The 17,073-nt window shown below is 42.6% G+C and overlaps 9 non-coding genes across 9 annotated transcripts; all 9 read right to left on the reverse strand.

The window, feature by feature from the left end:
• Positions 1 to 1,223: 1,223 nt before the first annotated feature.
• trnaf-gaa (transfer RNA phenylalanine (anticodon GAA)) lies at positions 1,224 to 1,296 on the reverse strand. The gene has a single exon. It is a non-coding gene; the product is annotated as a tRNA-Phe (tRNA).
• Positions 1,297 to 3,496: 2,200 nt separating this feature from the next.
• On the reverse strand, positions 3,497 to 3,569 carry trnaf-gaa (transfer RNA phenylalanine (anticodon GAA)). Its single transcript has one exon. It is a non-coding gene; the product is annotated as a tRNA-Phe (tRNA).
• A 1,927-nt stretch (positions 3,570 to 5,496) lies between these two features.
• On the reverse strand, positions 5,497 to 5,569 carry trnaf-gaa (transfer RNA phenylalanine (anticodon GAA)). The gene has a single exon. It is a non-coding gene; the product is annotated as a tRNA-Phe (tRNA).
• A 2,200-nt stretch (positions 5,570 to 7,769) lies between these two features.
• Positions 7,770 to 7,842, reverse strand: trnaf-gaa (transfer RNA phenylalanine (anticodon GAA)). The gene has a single exon. It is a non-coding gene; the product is annotated as a tRNA-Phe (tRNA).
• Positions 7,843 to 9,769: 1,927 nt separating this feature from the next.
• Positions 9,770 to 9,842, reverse strand: trnaf-gaa (transfer RNA phenylalanine (anticodon GAA)). Its single transcript has one exon. It is a non-coding gene; the product is annotated as a tRNA-Phe (tRNA).
• A 1,768-nt stretch (positions 9,843 to 11,610) lies between these two features.
• On the reverse strand, positions 11,611 to 11,683 carry trnaf-gaa (transfer RNA phenylalanine (anticodon GAA)). Its single transcript has one exon. It is a non-coding gene; the product is annotated as a tRNA-Phe (tRNA).
• A 1,051-nt stretch (positions 11,684 to 12,734) lies between these two features.
• On the reverse strand, positions 12,735 to 12,807 carry trnaf-gaa (transfer RNA phenylalanine (anticodon GAA)). Its single transcript has one exon. It is a non-coding gene; the product is annotated as a tRNA-Phe (tRNA).
• Positions 12,808 to 13,819: 1,012 nt separating this feature from the next.
• trnaf-gaa (transfer RNA phenylalanine (anticodon GAA)) lies at positions 13,820 to 13,893 on the reverse strand. The gene has a single exon. It is a non-coding gene; the product is annotated as a tRNA-Phe (tRNA).
• A 2,290-nt stretch (positions 13,894 to 16,183) lies between these two features.
• Positions 16,184 to 16,256, reverse strand: trnaf-gaa (transfer RNA phenylalanine (anticodon GAA)). Its single transcript has one exon. It is a non-coding gene; the product is annotated as a tRNA-Phe (tRNA).
• Between the last annotated feature and the right edge of the window lie 817 nt (positions 16,257 to 17,073).

Consider the following 17,073-nt stretch of genomic DNA (forward strand, 5'->3'; position numbering starts at 1 on the left):
ATCAGAGAAGATGAAGAGCTCAGGGAGAATCAAAGAGGGTAAGGTGGGCTCAGGAGGTGTCAGATAGGCGAATGGATCCAGAGTTGGCATCCTCTTAATATTATAAACATCGCACTAATGTATACACTCCCATTCTTCATATATAAACATCGCACTCATATATACACACCCACAGTTCATATATAAACATCACACTCATATATACACACCCACAGTTCATATGTGAACATCGCACTCATATATACACACCCACAGTTCATATATAAATATCACACTCATATATACACACCCACAGTTCATATATAAACATCACACTCATATACACACACCCACAGTTCATATATAAACATCACACCCATATATACGCACCTGTAGTTCATATATAAATATCACACTCATATATAAACACCCATCGTTCACATATAAACATCGAACTCATATATACACACCCACAGATCATGTGTGAACATCGCACTCATATATACACACCCACAGTTCATATATAAACATCACACTCATATATACACACTCACGGTTCATATATAAATATCACACTCATATATAAACACCCATCGTTCATACATAAACATCAAACTCATATATACACACCCACAGTTCATATATAAACATCAAACTCATATTTCCACACCCACAGTTCATGTGTGAACATCGCACTCATATATAGACTCCCACACTTTATAAACCAACAGCGCACTCTTACTGCACACGCACTTAATATCTACCCAAAGCCCTGTTTATAGTTCTTATTAAAATCTGAACACTGAAAGTTTAACTGCTTTCCAGATACTGTCCGTCCTGTTTTGTATTTTCAGCTTTAAATTTGCTGACGTACGGCAAAGGGAGCGCGATATCGGTCCTGGTGGTGAAAGCTGCTTCGACGGAGGAGTCGGTGTCCTGGAACAGGCCGGGATTGGAACGTTCTTGTGTCACACGAAGTGTCTGAAAGGCGCGAATACACATGAAGATCATCAGCGCGGTGCCGACACCTCCTGCTCCAATGTCAGCGGCACTGAGAGTGAAAAAACCAAGAGAAAAAAGCAGAAGGTATGAGAGAAATTAAAGCCAAATAAAGACGCCATTAATATTTCCCATCCTTGATGCCTCTCGATTCCATCCCCAATCCTTCAGTGGCTGGTCTCAAATGTTACTGTAAATAAATGCGAGAATCGAAGCAAGGAAGAAGAAACGAAATAACCAGGAACTGCCGAAACTCGAGATTGAACCAAGGACTTTTAGATCTTCAGTCTAACGCTCTCCCAACTGAGCTATTTCAGCCCCTTGTCAAAAGTTTACTTTATGTCATTGTCGTGGAAGAAAATATAACCCCAGGGGGCATTTCCCCTCCTGTTCATTCCGCAATTCATTAAAAAAAATCGCACTCATACACACACGCACAGTTCATATATAATCATCGCACTCATATATACACACCCACAGCTCATATATAAAGATCACACTCATATATAAACACCCACAGTTCATATAAGTATCACACTCATCGATGCACTCACACAGTTTATAAAACCACAACGCATTTATACATCCACACCCAGTTTATTGGAGGGAGATCGGTTCCGACTGCCGATCGAGCTCTCGGATGGGACAGGCGGAAGCAACAGCAACCGAACAAACTCTGGATCTCATTCTTAACACAGACCGTTAGATTCACCTGTGAAGTTACACCGTACTTTGATAGCAAGGACGGTAACGGGTTCTGAGAAGGCACCAGGACGTCCAATGGCTTCTGAGTGGCGATCCATTTGGGCAAGGTGATCTCAGAGAGGGGAAGGGACCGTCAGAGGATATCAGAGAGTATATTGAGATCTCACAGAGGGGAAGGACTGCCAGAGGGAATCAGAGAGTGCAAGGACGCTCAGGGCGTATCAGTGGGTGCGGGGCACTCAGCGGGTATCAGAGAGTGTAAAGGGCGCTGACAAATTTCAAAGAAGATAATGGACTCTCTGAGCGTATCAGAGAAGATGAGAAGCTGAGGGAGAATCAAAGAGGTTCAGGTGGGCTCAGGAGGTATCAGATAGGCGAATGGATCCAGAGATGGCATCCTCTTAATAATATAAACATCGCACTCATGTATACACTCCCATTGTTCATATATAAACATCGCACCTACGTATGCACTCCCGCAGATCATATATAAATATTGCACTCATATATGAACTCCGATTGTTCATATATAAACATCGCACTCATATATACACACCCACAGTTCATATATAAACATCGCACTCATATATACACACCCACAGTTCATATATAAACATCGCACTCATATATACACACCCACAGTTCATATATAAACATCGCACTCATATATACACACCCACAGTTCATATATAAACATCGCACTCATATATACACACCCACAGTTCATATATAAACATCGCACTCATATATACACACCCCACAGTTCATATGTGAACATCGCACTCATATATACACACCCACAGTTCATATATAAACATCGCACTCATATATACACACCCACAGTTCATATATAAACATCGCACTCATATATACACACCCACAGTTCATATATAAACATCGCACTCATATATACACACCCACAGTTCATATATAAACATCGCACTCATATATACACACCCACAGTTCATATGTAAACATCGCACTCATATATACACACCCACAGTTCATATATAAACATCGCACTCATATATACACACCCCACAGTTCATATGTGAACATCGCACTCATATATACACACCCACAGTTCATATATAAACATCGCACTCATATATACACACCCACAGTTCACATATAAACATCACATTTATATATACACACCCACATTTCATAGATACACATCGCACTCATATAAACACACCCACAGTTCATAGATACACATCGCACTCACATACACACACCCACAGTTCATGTGTGAACATCGAATTCATATATAGACTCCCACACTTCATAAAACAACAGCGCACTCTTACTACACACGCACTTAATATCTCCCCAAAGCCCTGTTTATAGTTCTCATTAAAATCTGAACACTGAAAGTTTAACAGCTTTCCACATACTGTCCGTCCTGTTTTGTATTTTCAGCTTTAAATTTGCTGAAGTACGGCAAAGGGAGCGCGATATCGGTCCTGGCGGTGAAAGCTGCTTCGACGGAGGAGTCGGTGTCCAGAAACTGGCCGGGATTGGAACGTTCTTGTGTCACACGAAGTGTCTGAAAGGCGCGGATTCACATGAAGATCATCAGCGCGGTGCCGACACCTCCTGCTCCAATGTCAGCGGCACTGAGAGTGAAAAAACCATGAGAAAAAAGCAGAAGGTATGAGAGAAATCAAAGCCAAATATAGACGCCATAAATATTTCCCATTCTTGATGCCTCTCGATTCCATCCCCAATTCTTCAGTGGCGGGTATCAAATGTTCCTGCAAATAAACGCGAGAATCGAAGCAAGGAAGAAGAAACTAAATAATCAGGAACCTGCCGAAACTCGGGATTGAACCAAGGACCTTTAGATCTTCAGTCTAACGCTCTCCCAACTGAGCTATTTCGGCCCCTTTTCAACGATTAACTTTATGTCATTGTCTTGGAAGAAAATATAACTCCAGGAGGCATTTCCCCTCCGGTTCATTCCGCAATTCATAGAAAAAATCTCATTTATATATACACACCCACAGCTCATATATAAAGATCGCACTCATATATACACACCCACAGTTCATATAAATATCACACTCATCGATACACTCCCACAGTTTATAAAACCACAACGCATTCATACATCCACATCCAGTTCATTGGAGGGAGATCGGTACCGACTGCCGATCGAGCTCTCGGATGGGACAGGCGGAAGCAACAGCAACCGAACAAACTCTGGATCTCATCGTTATCACAGACCGGGAGATCCACCTGTGAAGTTACACCGTACTTTAACAGCAAGGACGGTAACGGGTTCTGAGAAGGCATCAGGACGTCTCATGGCTTCTGTGTGGCGATCCATTTGGGCAAGGGGATCTCAGAGAGGGGAAGGGAGAGTCAGATGGCATCAGAGAGTGTAATGGGGCTCGGAGAGGGTGAGGGACAGTCAGACGGTATCAGAGAGTATATTGAGATCTCACAGAGGGGAAGGAGTGCCAGAGGGTATCAGAGAGTGTAAGGACGCTCAGGGCGTATCAGTGGGCGAGGGGCACTCAGCGGGTATCAGATAGTGTAAAGGGCGCTTGCAAGGTTCAAGGAGGATAATGGACTCTCTGAGCGTATCAGAGAAGATGAAGAGCTCAGGGAGAATCAAAGAGGGTAAGGTGGGCTCAGGAGGTGTCAGATAGGCGAATGGATCCAGAGTTGGCATCCTCTTAATATTATAAACATCGCACTAATGTATACACTCCCATTCTTCATATATAAACATCGCACTCATATATACACACCCACAGTTCATATATAAACATCACACTCATATATACACACCCACAGTTCATATGTGAACATCGCACTCATATATACACACCCACAGTTCATATATAAATATCACACTCATATATACACACCCACAGTTCATATATAAACATCACACTCATATACACACACCCACAGTTCATATATAAACATCACACCCATATATACGCACCTGTAGTTCATATATAAATATCACACTCATATATAAACACCCATCGTTCACATATAAACATCGAACTCATATATACACACCCACAGATCATGTGTGAACATCGCACTCATATATACACACCCACAGTTCATATATAAACATCACACTCATATATACACACTCACGGTTCATATATAAATATCACACTCATATATAAACACCCATCGTTCATACATAAACATCAAACTCATATATACACACCCACAGTTCATATATAAACATCAAACTCATATTTCCACACCCACAGTTCATGTGTGAACATCGCACTCATATATAGACTCCCACACTTTATAAACCAACAGCGCACTCTTACTGCACACGCACTTAATATCTACCCAAAGCCCTGTTTATAGTTCTTATTAAAATCTGAACACTGAAAGTTTAACTGCTTTCCAGATACTGTCCGTCCTGTTTTGTATTTTCAGCTTTAAATTTGCTGACGTACGGCAAAGGGAGCGCGATATCGGTCCTGGTGGTGAAAGCTGCTTCGACGGAGGAGTCGGTGTCCTGGAACAGGCCGGGATTGGAACGTTCTTGTGTCACACGAAGTGTCTGAAAGGCGCGAATACACTTGAAGATCATCAGCGCGCTGCCGACACCTCGTGCTGCAATGTCAGCGGCACTGAGAGTGAAAAAAACAAGAGAAAAAAGCAGAAGGTATGAGAGAAATTAAAGCCAAATAAAGACGCCATTAATATTTCCCATCCTTGATGCCTCTCGATTCCATCCCCAATCCTTCAGTGGCTGGTCTCAAATGTTACTGCAAAGAAATGCGAGAATCGAAGCAAGGAAGAAGAAACGAAATAACCAGGAACTGCCGAAACTCGAGATTGAACCAAGGACTTTTAGATCTTCAGTCTAACGCTCTCCCAACTGAGCTATTTCAGCCCCTTGTCAAAAGTTTACTTTATGTCATTGTCGTGGAAGAAAATATAACCCCAGGGGGCATTTCCCCTCCTGTTCATTCCGCAATTCATTAAAAAAAATCGCACTCATACACACACGCACAGTTCATATATAATCATCGCACTCATATATACACACCCACAGCTCATATATAAAGATCACACTCATATATAAACACCCACAGTTCATATAAGTATCACACTCATCGATGCACTCACACAGTTTATAAAACCACAACGCATTTATACATCCACACCCAGTTTATTGGAGGGAGATCGGTTCCGACTGCCGATCGAGCTCTCGGATGGGACAGGCGGAAGCAACAGCAACCGAACAAACTCTGGATCTCATTCTTAACACAGACCGTTAGATTCACCTGTGAAGTTACACCGTACTTTGATAGCAAGGACGGTAACGGGTTCTGAGAAGGCACCAGGACGTCCAATGGCTTCTGAGTGGCGATCCATTTGGGCAAGGTGATCTCAGAGAGGGGAAGGGACCGTCAGAGGATATCAGAGAGTATATTGAGATCTCACAGAGGGGAAGGACTGCCAGAGGGAATCAGAGAGTGCAAGGACGCTCAGGGCGTATCAGTGGGTGCGGGGCACTCAGCGGGTATCAGAGAGTGTAAAGGGCGCTGACAAATTTCAAAGAAGATAATGGACTCTCTGAGCGTATCAGAGAAGATGAGAAGCTGAGGGAGAATCAAAGAGGTTCAGGTGGGCTCAGGAGGTATCAGATAGGCGAATGGATCCAGAGATGGCATCCTCTTAATAATATAAACATCGCACTCATGTATACACTCCCATTGTTCATATATAAACATCGCACCTACGTATGCACTCCCGCAGATCATATATAAATATTGCACTCATATATGAACTCCGATTGTTCATATATAAACATCGCACTCATATATACACACCCACAGTTCATATATAAACATCGCACTCATATATACACACCCACAGTTCATATATAAACATCGCACTCATATATACACACCCACAGTTCATATATAAACATCGCACTCATATATACACACCCACAGTTCATATATAAACATCGCACTCATATATACACACCCACAGTTCATATATAAACATCGCACTCATATATACACACCCCACAGTTCATATGTGAACATCGCACTCATATATACACACCCACAGTTCATATATAAACATCGCACTCATATATACACACCCACAGTTCATATATAAACATCGCACTCATATATACACACCCACAGTTCATATATAAACATCGCACTCATATATACACACCCACAGTTCATATATAAACATCGCACTCATATATACACACCCACAGTTCATATGTAAACATCGCACTCATATATACACACCCACAGTTCATATATAAACATCGCACTCATATATACACACCCCACAGTTCATATGTGAACATCGCACTCATATATACACACCCACAGTTCATATATAAACATCGCACTCATATATACACACCCACAGTTCACATATAAACATCACATTTATATATACACACCCACATTTCATAGATACACATCGCACTCATATAAACACACCCACAGTTCATAGATACACATCGCACTCACATACACACACCCACAGTTCATGTGTGAACATCGAATTCATATATAGACTCCCACACTTCATAAAACAACAGCGCACTCTTACTACACACGCACTTAATATCTCCCCAAAGCCCTGTTTATAGTTCTCATTAAAATCTGAACACTGAAAGTTTAACAGCTTTCCACATACTGTCCGTCCTGTTTTGTATTTTCAGCTTTAAATTTGCTGAAGTACGGCAAAGGGAGCGCGATATCGGTCCTGGCGGTGAAAGCTGCTTCGACGGAGGAGTCGGTGTCTCGGAACAGGCCGGGATTGGAACGTTCTTGTGTCACACGAAGTGTCTGAAAGGCGCGGATTCACATGAAGATCATCAGCGCGGTGCCGACACCTCCTGCTCCAATGTCAGCGGCACTGAGAGTGAAAAAACCATGAGAAAAAAGCAGAAGGTATGAGAGAAATCAAAGCCAAATATAGACGCCATAAATATTTCCCATTCTTGATGCCTCTCGATTCCATCCCCAATTCTTCAGTGGCGGGTATCAAATGTTCCTGCAAATAAACGCGAGAATCGAAGCAAGGAAGAAGAAACTAAATAATCAGGAACCTGCCGAAACTCGGGATTGAACCAAGGACCTTTAGATCTTCAGTCTAACGCTCTCCCAACTGAGCTATTTCGGCCCCTTTTCAACGATTAACTTTATGTCATTGTCTTGGAAGAAAATATAACTCCAGGAGGCATTTCCCCTCCGGTTCATTCCGCAATTCATAGAAAAAATCTCATTTATATATACACACCCACAGCTCATATATAAAGATCGCACTCATATATACACACCCACAGTTCATATAAATATCACACTCATCGATACACTCCCACAGTTTATAAAACCACAACGCATTCATACATCCACATCCAGTTCATTGGAGGGAGATCGGTACCGACTGCCGATCGAGCTCTCGGATGGGACAGGCGGAAGCAACAGCAACCGAACAAACTCTGGATCTCATCGTTATCACAGACCGGGAGATCCACCTGTGAAGTTACACCGTACTTTAACAGCAAGGACGGTAACGGGTTCTGAGAAGGCATCAGGACGTCTCATGGCTTCTGTGTGGCGATCCATTTGGGCAAGGGGATCTCAGAGAGGGGAAGGGAGAGTCAGATGGCATCAGAGAGTGTAATGGGGCTCGGAGAGGGTGAGGGACAGTCAGACGGTATCAGAGAGTATATTGAGATCTCACAGAGGGGAAGGAGTGCCAGAGGGTATCAGAGAGTGTAAGGACGCTCAGGGCGTATCAGTGGGCGAGGGGCACTCAGCGGGTATCAGATAGTGTAAAGGGCGCTTGCAAGGTTCAAGGAGGATAATGGACTCTCTGAGCGTATCAGAGAAGATGAAGAGCTCAGGGAGAATCAAAGAGGGTAAGGTGGGCTCAGGAGGTGTCAGATAGGCGAATGGATCCAGAGTTGGCATCCTCTTAATATTATAAACATCGCACTAATGTATACACTCCCATTCTTCATATATAAACATCGCACTCATATATACACACCCACAGTTCATATATAAACATCACACTCATATATACACACCCACAGTTCATATGTGAACATCGCACTCATATATACACACCCACAGTTCATATATAAATATCACACTCATATATACACACCCACAGTTCATATATAAACATCACACTCATATACACACACCCACAGTTCATATATAAACATCACACCCATATATACGCACCTGTAGTTCATATATAAATATCACACTCATATATAAACACCCATCGTTCACATATAAACATCGAACTCATATATACACACCCACAGATCATGTGTGAACATCGCACTCATATATACACACCCACAGTTCATATATAAACATCACACTCATATATACACACTCACGGTTCATATATAAATATCACACTCATATATAAACACCCATCGTTCATACATAAACATCAAACTCATATATACACACCCACAGTTCATATATAAACATCAAACTCATATTTCCACACCCACAGTTCATGTGTGAACATCGCACTCATATATAGACTCCCACACTTTATAAACCAACAGCGCACTCTTACTGCACACGCACTTAATATCTACCCAAAGCCCTGTTTATAGTTCTTATTAAAATCTGAACACTGAAAGTTTAACTGCTTTCCAGATACTGTCCGTCCTGTTTTGTATTTTCAGCTTTAAATTTGCTGACGTACGGCAAAGGGAGCGCGATATCGGTCCTGGCGGTGAAAGCTGCTTCGACGGAGGAGTCGGTGTCTTGGAACTGGCCGGGATTGGAACGTTCTTGTGTCACACGAACTGTCTGAAAGGCGCGGATTCACATGAAGATCATCAGCGCGGTGCCGACACCTGGTGCTGCAATGTTAGCGGCACCGAGAGTGACAAAACCAAGAGAAAAAAGCAGAAGGTATGAGAGAAATCAAAGCCAAATATAGACACCATAAATATTTCCCATCCTTGATGCCTCTCGATTCCATCACCAATTCTTCAGTGGCGGGTATCAAATTTTACTGTAAATAAATGCGAGAATCGAAGCAAGGAAGAAGAAACGAAATAACCAAAAACTGCCGAAACTCGGAATTGAACCAAAGACCTTTAGATATTCAGTTCAACGCTCACCCAACTGAGCTATTTCGGCCCCTTGTCAAAAATTTACTTTATGTCATTGTCTTGGAAGAAAATATAAATCCAGGAGGCATTTCCCCTCCTGTTCATTCCGCAATTCGTTTAAAAAATCGCACTCATAGATACACACCCACAGCACATATATAAACATCACACTCATATACACAAACCCAGAGTTCATATATAAACATCGCACTCATATATACACACCCACGGTTCAGATATAAAGAGCGCACTCACATATACACACCAACAGCTCATATATAATGATCGCACTCATATATACACACCCACAGTTCATATAAATATCACACTCATCGATACACACCCACAGCTTATAAAACCACAATGCATTCATGCATCCACATCCAGTTCATTGAAGGGAGATCGGCACCGACTGCCGATTGAGCTCTCGGATGGGACAGGCGGAAGCAACAGAAACCGAACAAACTCTGGATCTCACCCTCAACACAGACCGGTGGATCCACCTGTGAAGTTACACCGTACTTTGATAGCATGGACGGTAACGGGTTCTGAGAAGGCATCAGGACGTCTAATGGCTTCTGAGTGGCGATCCATTTGGGCAAGGGGATCTCAGAGAGGGGAAGGGATAGTCAGAGGGCATCAGAGAGTGCAATGGGGCTCAGAGCGGCGTCGGGACAGTCAAAGGGTATCAGAGAGTGTAATGGGGCTCAGAGAGGGTAAGAGACAGTCAGAGGGTATCAGAGAGTATATTGAGATCTCACAGAGGGGAAGGACTGCCAGAGGGTATCAGAGAGTGTAAGGACGCTCAGGGCGTATCAGTGGGTGAGGGGCACTCAGCGGGTATCAGAGAGTGTAAGGGGCGCTGACAAGGTTCAAAGAGGATAATGGACTCTCTGAGAGAAGATGAGGAGCTCAGGGAGAATCAAAGAGGGTAAGTTGGGCTCAAGAGATATCAGATAGGCGAATGGATCCAGAGTTGGCATCCGCTTAATATTATAAATATCGCACTCATGTATACACTCCCATTGTTCATATATAAACATCGCACTCAGATATACATACCCACAGTTCATATATAAACATCGCACTCATATATACACACCCACCGTTGATATGTGAACATCGCACTCATATAGACACACACACAGTTCATATATAAACATCACACTCATATATACACTCCCATAGTTCATACATAAACATCACATTCATTTTTACACCCCCACAGTTCATGTGTGAACATCGAATTCATATATAGACTCCCACACTTTATAAAACAACAGCGCACTCTTACTACACACGCACTTAATATCTACCCAGAGCCCTGTTTATAGTTCTCATTAAAATCTGAACACTGAAAGCTTAACTGCTTTCCAGATACTGTCCGTCCTGCTTTGTATTTTCAGCGTTAAATTTGCTGACGTACGGCAAAGGGAGCGCGATATCGGTCCTGGCGGTGAAAGCTGCTTCGACGGAGGAGTCGGTGTCCTGGAACTGGCCGGGATTGGAACGTTCTTGTGTCACACGAAGTGTCTGAAAGGCGCGAATACACTTGAAGATCATCAGCGCGCTGCCGACACCTCCTGCTCCAATGTCAGCGGCACTGAGAGTGAAAAAACCAAGAGAAAAAAGCAGAAGGTATGAGAGAAATCAAAGCCAAATAAAGACGCCATTAATATTTCCCATCCTTGATGCCTCTCGATTCCATACCGAATCCTTCAGTGGCTGGTCTCAAATGTTATTATGAAGAAATGCGAGAATCGAAGCAAGGAAGAAGAAACTAAATAACCAGGAACTGCCGAAACTCGGGATTGAACCAAGGACCTTTCGATCTTCAGTCTAACGCTCTCCCAACTGAGCTATTTCGGCCCCTTGTCAAAAGTTTACTTTATGTCATTGTCGTGGAAGAAAATATAACCCCAGGGGGCATTTGCCCTCCTGTTCATTCCGCAATTCATTAAAAAAATCGTACTCACAAACACACACCCACAGTTCATATATAAACATCGCACTCATAGATACACACTCACAGCTCATATATAAAGATCACACTCATATATAAACACCCACAGTTCATATATGAACATTGCACTCATATATACACACCCACAGTTCATATATAAACATCACACTCATATATACACACCCACAGTTCATATGTGAACATCGCACTCATACATACACACCCACAGTTCATATATCAATATCACACTCATATATACACACCCACAGTTCATATGTGAACATCGCACTCAAATATACACACCCACAGTTCATATCTTAACATCACACTCAAATATGCACCCCCACAGTTCATATATAAACATCACACTCAAATGTACACACCCACAGTTCATGTGTGAACAGCGAATTCATATTTTGACTCCCACACTTTATAAAACAACAGCGCACTCTTACTACACACGCACCTAATATCAACCCAAAGCCCTCTTCATAATTCTCATTAAAATCTGAACACTGAAATTTTAACTGTTTTCCAGATATTGTCCGTCCTGTTCTGGATTTTCAGCGATACATTTGCAGAATTACGGCAAAGGGAGCGCGATATCGGTCCTGGTGGTGAAAGCTGCTTCGACGGAGGAGTCAGTGCCTTGGAACTGGCCGGGAGTTTAACGTTCTTGTGTCACACGAACTGTCTGAAAGGCGCGCATTCACATGAAGATCATCAGCGCGGAGCCGACACCTGGTGCTGCAATGTTCGCGGCAAAGAGAGTGACAAAACCAAGAGAAAAAGGCAGAAGGTGTGAGAGAAATCAAAGCCAAATATAGACACCATTAATATTTCCCATCCTTGATGCCACTCGATTCCATCACCAATTCTTCAGTTGCGGGTATCAAATGTTACTGTAAATAAATGCGAGAATCGAAGCAAGGAAGAAGAAACTAAATAACCAAAAACTGCCGAAACTCGAAATTGAACCAAGGACCTTTAGATTTTCAGTCCAACGCTCTCCCAACTGAGCTATTTCGGCCCTTTGTCAAACATTTACTTTATGTCATTGTCTTGGAAGAAAATATAAATCCAGGAGGCATTTCCCCTCCTGTTCATTCCGCAATTCGTATAAAAAATCGCACTCATAGATACACACCCACAGCACATATATAAACATCACACTCATATACACAAACCCACATTTCATATATAAACATCGCACTCATATATACACACCCACAACTCATATATAAAGAGCGCACTCATATATAGACACCCACAGTTCATATATAAATATCACACTCATATATACACACCCACAGTTCATATATAAACATCACACTCATATATACACACCCACAGTTCATATATAAATATCACACTCATATATAAACACCCATCGTTCATACATAAACATCAAACTCATATATACACACCCACAGTTCATATATAAACATCAAACTCATATTTCCACACCCACAGTTCATGTGTGAACATCGAATTCATATATAGACTCCCACACTTTATAAAACAACAGCGCACTCTTACTGCACACGCCCTTAATATCTACCCAAAGCCCTGTTTATAGTTCTTATTAAAATCTGAACACTGAAAGTTTAACTGTTTTCCAGATACTGTCAGTCCTGTTTTGTATTTTCAGCTTTAAATTTGCTGAAGTCCGGCAAAGGGAGCGCGATATCGGTCCTGGCGGTGAAAGCTGCTTCGACGGAGGAGTCGGTGTCTCGGAACTGGCCGGGATTGGAACGTTCTTGTGTCACACGAAGTGTCTGAAAGGCGCGGATTCACATGAAGATCATCAGCGCGGTGCCGACACCTCGTGCTGCAATGTTCGCGGCACTGAGAGTGAAAAAAACAAGAGAAAAAGGCAGAAGGTATGAGAGAAATCAAAGCCAAATGTAGACACTATAAATATTTCCCATCCTTGATGCCTCTCGATTCCACCCCCAATCCTTCAGTGGCCGGTATCAAATGTTACTGCAAATAATTTGCGAGAATCGAAGCAAGGAAGAAGAAACTAAATAAGCAGGAAATGCCGAAACTCGGGATTGAGCCAAGGGCCTTTACGATCTTCAGTCTAACGCTCTCCCAACTGAGCTGTTTCGGCCCCTTGTCAAAAGTTTACTTTATGTCATTGTCGTGGAAGAAAATATAACCCCAGGGGGCATTTCCCCTCCTGTTCATTCCGCAATTCATAAAAAAAAATCGCACTCATATATAGACACCCACAGTTCATATATAAAGATCGCACTCATATATACACACCCACAGTTCATATATAAACATCGCACTCATATATACACACCCACAGTTCATATATAAACATCGCACTCATATATACACACCCACAGTTCATATATAAACATCGCACTCATATATACACACCCACAGTTCATATATAAACATCGCACTCATATATACACACCCACAGTTCATATATAAACATCGCACTCATATATACACACCCACAGTTCATATATAAACATCGCACTCATATATACACACACACAGTTCATATATAAACATCACACTCATATATACACACCCACAGTTCATATATAAAGATCACACTCATATATACACACCCACAGTTCATATATAAACATCGCACTCATATATACACACCCACAGTTCATATATAAACATCACACTCATATATACACACCCACAGTTCATATATAAAGATCACACTCATATATACACACCCACAGTTCATATATAAAGATCACACTCATATATACACACCCACAGTTCATATATAAACATCGCACTCATCGATACACTCCCACAGTTTATAAAACCACAACGCATTCAGACATCCACACCCAGTTTATTGGAGGGAGATCGGTACCGACTGCCCATCGAGCTCCTGGATGGGACAGGCGGAAGCAACAGCAACCGAACAAACTCTGGATCTCATCCTTAACACAGACCGGTAGATCCACCTGTGAAGTTACACCGTACTTTGATAGCAAGGACGGTAACGGGTTCTGAGAAGGCATCAGGATGTCCAATGGCTTCTGAGTGGCGATCCATTTGGGCAAGGGGATCTCAGAGAGGGGAAGGGAGAGTCAGATGGCATCAGAGAGTGTCATGGGGCTCGGAGAGGGTGAGGGACAGTCAGAGGGTATCAGAGAGTATATTGAGATCCCACAGAGGGGAAGGAGTGCCAGAGGGTATCAGAGAGTGTAAGGACGCTCAGGGCGTATCAGTGGGTGAGGGGCACTCAGCGGGTATCAGAGAGTGTAATGGGCGCTGACAAGGTTCAAAGAGGATAATGGACTCTCTGAGAATATCAGAGAAGTTGAAGAGCTCAGGGAGAATCAAAGAGGGTAAGGTGGGCTCAGGAGGTGTCAGATAGGCGAATGGATCCAGAGTTGGCATCCTCTTAATATTATAAACATCGCACTAATGTATACACTCCCATTCTTCATATATAAACATCGCACTCATGTATGCACTCCCGCAGATCATATATAAACATCGCACTCATATATACACACCCACAGTTCATATGTGAACATCGCACTCATATATACACACCCATAGTTCATATATAAACATCACACTCATATATACACACCCACAGTTCATATATAAACATCACACTCATATATACACACCCACAGTTCATATATAAACATCAAACTCATACATACACATCCACAGTTCATATATAAACATCAGACTCATATATACGGACCACCAGTTCATATATAAATATCGCACTCATATATAAACACCCATCGTTCATATATAAACATCAAACTCATATAGACACACCCACAGTTCATATGTGAACATCGCACTCATATATACACACCCACAGTTCATGTGTGAACATCGAATTCATTTATAGACTCCCACACTTTATAAAACAACAGCGCACTCTTACTACACACGCACTTAATATCGACCCAATGCCCTGTTTATAGTTCTTATTAAAATCTGAACACTGAAAGCTTAACTGCTTTCCAGATACTGTCCGTCCTGTTTTTTATTTTCAGCGTTAAATTTGCTGACGTACGGCAAAGGGAGCGCGATATCCGTCCTGGCGGTGAAAGCTGCTTCGACGGAGGAGTCGGTGTCCAGAAACTGGCCGGGATTGGAACGTTCTTGTGTCACACGAAGTGTCTGAAAGGCGCGGATTCACATGAAGATCATCAGCGCGGTGCCGACACCTCCTGCTCCAATGTCAGCGGCACTGAGAGTGAAAAAACCAAGAGAAAAAAGCAGAAGGTATATGAGAAATCAAAGCCAAATAAAGACGCCATTAATATTTCCCATCCTTGATGCCTCTCGATTCCATCCCCAATCCTTCAGTGGCTGGTGTCAAATGTGAGTGTGAAGAAATGCGAGAATCGAAGCAAGGAAGAAGAAACTGAATCACCAGGAACGACCGAAACTCGGGATTGAACCAAGAACCTTTAGATTTTCAGTCTAACGCTCGCCCAACTAAGCTATTTCAGCCCCTTGTCAAAAGTTTACTTTATGTCATTGTCGTGGAAGAAAATATAACCCCAGGGGGCATTTCCCCTCCTGTTCATTCCGCAATTCATTAAAAAAAATCGCACTCATATATACACACCCACAGTTCATATATAAAGATCGCACTCATATATACACACCCACAGCTCATATATAAAGATCACACTCATATATAAACACACACAGTTCATAAAAGTATCACACTCATCCATGCACTCACACAGTTTATAAAACCACAACGCATTCAGACATCCACACCCAGTTTATTGGAGGGAGATCAGTTCCGACTGCCGATCGAGCTCTCGGATGGGACAGGCGGAAGCAACAGCAACCGAACAAACTCTGGATCTCATTCTTAACACAGACCGGTAGATTCACCTGTGAAGTTACACCGTACTTTGATAGCAAGGACGGTAACCGGTTCTGAGAAGGCACCAGGACGTCCAATGGCTTCTGAGTGGCGATCCATTTGGGCAAGGTGATCTCAGAGAGGGGAAGGGACCGTCAGAGGGCATCAGAGAGTGTAATAGGGCTCAGAGAGGGTAAGGGACAGTCAGAGGGTATCAGAGAGTATATTGAGATCTCACAGAGGGGAAGGACTGCCAGAGGGATTCAGAGAGTGCAAGGACGCTCAGGGCGTATCAGTGGGTGCGGGGCACTCAGCGGGTATCAGAGAGTGTAAAGGGCGCTGACAAATTTCAAAGAAGATAATGGACTCTATGAGCGTATCAGAGAAGATGAGAAGCTCAGGGAGAATCAAAGAGGGTCAGGTGGACTCAGGAGGTATCAGATAGGCGAA

This window comes from Heptranchias perlo, chromosome 20, assembly GCF_035084215.1.
Source record: "Heptranchias perlo isolate sHepPer1 chromosome 20, sHepPer1.hap1, whole genome shotgun sequence".
Taxonomy (NCBI): domain Eukaryota; kingdom Metazoa; phylum Chordata; class Chondrichthyes; order Hexanchiformes; family Hexanchidae; genus Heptranchias; species Heptranchias perlo.